Source organism: Phyllobates terribilis, unplaced genomic scaffold (genome assembly GCF_046119375.1).
Source record: "Phyllobates terribilis strain yellow unplaced genomic scaffold, ASM4611937v1 Scaffold_5__5_contigs__length_657084704, whole genome shotgun sequence".
NCBI classification, from domain to species: Eukaryota; Metazoa; Chordata; class Amphibia; order Anura; family Dendrobatidae; genus Phyllobates; species Phyllobates terribilis.
In genome coordinates this window covers 189,041,795-189,046,468 of record NW_027362765.1, presented here as the reverse complement: position 1 = coordinate 189,046,468, position 4,674 = coordinate 189,041,795, and the positions used below count along the sequence as shown (strand labels likewise).

Genomic DNA, 4,674 nt, shown 5'->3' with positions numbered 1-4,674 from the left:
AGTCACCTGCTCTCACACACGGTCGGTCCCAGAGTGGCACCTGGTCCACGTGCCCGGTACCTCCCTGGTTCACGGAGTCGACTAAGCCGCCGTGTGACCTTGGTCGGGCCGAGCAGGCACTTAATCACGCCCCTCTGGCCCCTCCTTGTACCAAAGCACAGAGGTTCCACCACCAGGACTCGTAACACTGACACAGGAAACTGAACACAGTCACATGGTCTTTTCTGTGTGTGAGCCTCTGGGAGTTTTTTTTTTTACTTTATAGACAATACACAAACCTAGCAATAGAACATTTACATACATAGGAATGGAGTTGTTGTACTAAATATATTCCAACACCCCCACTCAACAACTACTTATCCTGTTAGTCCCATTGTGGTTCTGAAGTCCTCAAACTTGGCTCTTGGCAATGGTTTTGTCGTACCATCAGCTAACATCTTGTCAGACTCGCAATAAACAAACTCTAGTACACCACGTTCTACTAAGTCACGTAAGTGGTGATGTTTAATGTTGATGTGTTTAGTCCTTGCACTAATCTTCTCACTGCTGGCAAGTTTAATACATCCTTGGTTGTCCTCATAGATAACTGTTGGCTGAGCTAGTGGCTTGCCGAAATCTTCCAAAAGTTTTTTCAACCAAATAACTTCTTGACTTGCATAAGCAACTGATACATATTCTGCTTCTGTAGAAGACAATGCAACTGACACTTGTTTCCTGCTAGACCAAGAAATTGAATTTTCTCCTATCTTGAACAAGTAACCACTTCTTGATTTCCGATCACTTGTATCTCCAACCCAATCCGCATCCACATAACCTCTGAGAGTGAGATCTCCTGATGCAGATATCTTAAGATTTAGCCTTTGAGTTTCCTTAAGATATTGTAGAATTCTCTTCGTTGCATTCCAGTCTCTTTAGCGTGGCTTGCTTAAACGTCGGCAGAGAATTCCAACTGCGGCTGTAATATCTGGACGAGTTGTGGTTGCTATATACAGAAGCGCCCCCACTGCTTGTCTGTAACTCTCATTGGTGGCTAGCAGATCTTCTTCTCCTTCCAACTTTAAGTTGGATGGATCCATTGGTGTTGACGCACCTTTGGCTTCTGACAGTCCAAATTGGTTCAGGAAGTGTTCTGACCATATAAGAAAGGCATCTAGCTGAGATACCTTTGGTTGGTCTTTCTGATCTCCTGACTTCCTGACTGGAGGTTGACTTAGTTCTTCTGTTTCTTTCTTGCTGGCTTCAGAGCTTATCCAGACTTCAGTGTTTTCTTTTTCTGTGTCTGGGTTTGGTGATTGAGATTCTTGTTCTTGTTTCTTGGCTTGAATGACTGGTGTAACTTCGTGGAATTTGAGCGAAACTGAGTTCTCATCAATCACTATGTCTCTGCTGATTGTTACTGTGTTGGTCTCTGGGTGCAAGATTCTGTATCCCTTTTGAGTTTCACTATAGCCCACCAGGACTCCTTGCTTTGCATGTGATTCCCACTTGGAACGTTTTTCTTTGGGAATATACACAAACGTTTTGCTTCAGGTTAGGCTTCTCACAGTTCCATAGCTCATATGGAGTTTTATTTGTGACTTTACCTGGCAGTCTGTTTTGAAGATAGCAAGCTGTCGTGATGGCTTCTCCCCAATACGTTGTAGGTATATTCGCATCAAACAACATACTTCTTCCACTTTCACAGAGAGTGCGGTTCTTTCTCTCTGCAATGCCATTCTGTTCTGGGTTGTGTGGGATGGTAGTCTGGAACACGATTCCATTCTTTTTCAAAATGGTTTGCACCTTACCACTTGTATATTCAGTCCCATTATCTGCACGCAGGGCTTTTGGCATTCTTCCAAATTTGTTAAATACTACGGCAAGATATTCTTCAAGTTTCCGTGGAACTTCATCCTTACTGTGAAACAGGTGGACGACTGTAAATCTGGAGTAGTCATCAATAAATGTGAGAAAATATCTCTTCTTGCTTGGAGTTTGAACACTCATTGGAACGCAAACATCTGTGTGTATCAAATCCAGTGGCTGCGCAGATCTAGTGGTGCTTACTTTAGGAAATGATTTTCTGGACATTTTCCCTTTAAGACAGCTAGTGCACTTCATCATTTGACTACATTGCTTGATTTCCACAACATTTGCAAGTTGACCTAGCTTCCTTATTGCTTCTGGGTCTCTGTGCCCAAGACGTCTGTGCCATATATGGATACAGTTCTTATGCAGATCTTGTCTAGCACTGTACATGCTTTCTTTGCATTTTAGCTGATAAAGTTCATTTTAGATTTTCCTTCTGCAAGATTGTGACCCTTCTTTGATATAATGTAGCTGTTATCTTTAAAAGTAACTACATTCCCTTTTTGCATAAGCTTCTTTACTGGCAGAAGATTGCTTTCAAGACTGGGAACAGAGAACATCCTTTACTGGACAGTGGAGGTAGCTTTCTGCTTTGTGCTGAGGAAACTGGACAGTGGAGGTAGCTGTCTCATACTCCTTCTGAAGTCATATATTGACCATTAGCTAAGATGACCTTTTCTGACTTGCTTTCATCAAGGTCAGTGAAGAAATCCTTGTTATTCGTCATATGGCTGCTAGCACCAGAGTCTATACACCACATATGCTTTGCAGATGAGCCTGTACTGGTATTAAATGCAGTTTCAACACATGTAAACTTTTCCTCTACAGCTGTTTTCACCTTTTGATCACTGTTCTGCTTTTGAAACTGACTCATTCTTGCTTCCCAAATTCTGCAGTATGCTTTAAGGTGGCCGGGCTTTCAACATTTATGAGTTTCCCTTAGATTGCTCTTATTTTTAGGAAAGTCCTGTGTCTTTAATGCTGTTTCTGCTCTAGATTCATTACTGCTGCTTACATTGTGTGTTTTTCGCTTGAATTCATCTACAAGCTTGCCTTTGACATATTCTAGTGTGAGCTAATCATCTGGCCATGCATCTAGTGCAGTGACAAGTGTGTCAGAATTTTCTGGAAGACCACTTAATAGTAGTGCAGCAACATGAAAGTCTTTCTCTGCCCAAAGGTATAAAATGCTGTGACACACCTGTGGTGTCAGTATGATCCCCTAGATGAACTCATTGAGAGGTGTTGTTTTTAAAATGGGGTCGCTTATGGGTGGTTCGGCTGATCTGGGACTTAAGGGGCTCTACCAATGTGACATGGCACCCTCAAACCAGCAAAATCGGAATTGCAATATGGTGCTTCTTCCCTTGTGAGCTTTGCACTATGCCTCAAAAGTAGTTTTCGACCACATATGGGGTATCTGCGCACTCAGGAGAAATTGAACAACAAATTTTCGTGTCCATTTTCTCATATTACTCTTGTGAAAATGCAAATACTGGGGTTATAAAACATTCTTGCAGGAAAAATTAGATTTTTTTTTTTTTTTTTTTCACAGCTCAACGTTATAAACATCTGTGAAGCATCGGGAATTCAAGGTGCTCACCACACATCTAGATAAGTTCCTGATGGATCTAGTTTCCAAATGGTATCCGCACATTAGAGGCTCTTCAAACGTGACAAGTGTCTGGTAATTATGCCAGCAAATTTTGCATTAAAAAAGTCAAATGGTGCTCCTTACCTCCCAAGCCCTGGCATGCGCCCAAACAGTAGTTTTCCTCTACATATTGGGTATCAGCGTACTTCAAAAATTCCTTTGAAGCACCTGAAAGGTTAATAAACTTCTTAAATGTGGTTTTCAGCACTTTGATGGGTGCAGTTTTTAGAATGGTGTCACTTTTGGGTATTTTCTGTCATATAGATCCCTCAAAGTCACTTCAAATGTGATGTAGTCCCTAAAAAAATGGTTTTGTAAATTTTGCTGTAAAAATGAGAAATCGCTGGTTAACTTTTAACTTTTTAACTTCTTAACAAAAAAAAATATTTTCCAAAATTGTGCTGATTTAAAGTAGACATGTGGGAAATTTTATTTATTAACTATTTTGTGTGACTTGACTCTCTGATTTAAGGGCATAAAAATTAAAAGTTTGAAAATTGCAAAATTTTCACAATTTTCGCCAAATTTCTGACTTTTTCACAAGTAAACGTAAGTCATATCAAAAAGATTGTACCACCATCTTAAAGTACAATATGTCTCAGAATCACCGGAATCCGTTGAAGCGTTCCAGAATTATTACCTCATAAAATGACACTGGTCAGAAATGGCGTCGTCAGGAAGGTGAAAATAAGTTTCGGAGTGAAAGGGTTAAACCTAATTTTTCTGGTTCTATTGCAAAAAACTGAGCTGAAAATTGGTAATTACACAATCAAAGCAGGAGGTGAGGCAACATGCTGGGCTGAAATGTGGCCCAAAAAAACCCTAATCAACTACCATACTGTCTTAATACCTTGTATGGATCATTTCCTTTCCAGATCTCCCATGTCCTGGATGACATGTAAAGTATCACAATATCTATGAGAGTGTTGCAGATACAATTATTGCCCACGATCAGAAAAACATCTAGCTAGCAGCCTTTAAAAGCTAATGATATTCAAAGTCAAGAAGAAACAAGGCCCAAGAGCATTCCATGATGTCAACTAATTTGCTGACTAAAGTGGAAAGGCAACCTGAATTTACTATGCATCTGTCATTAGGGAAAATGAGGAATAGTGTAGAACTGTTCATGTGACCCAACAATTGGAGTTTATATTGTTTTGGCAAAAGTGCTT

At 40.3% G+C, this 4,674-nt stretch overlaps 1 pseudogene; it reads right to left on the bottom strand.

The window, feature by feature from the left end:
- Positions 1 to 481: 481 nt before the first annotated feature.
- Positions 482 to 2,575, bottom strand: LOC141271520 (uncharacterized; annotated as a pseudogene).
- Between the last annotated feature and the right edge of the window lie 2,099 nt (positions 2,576 to 4,674).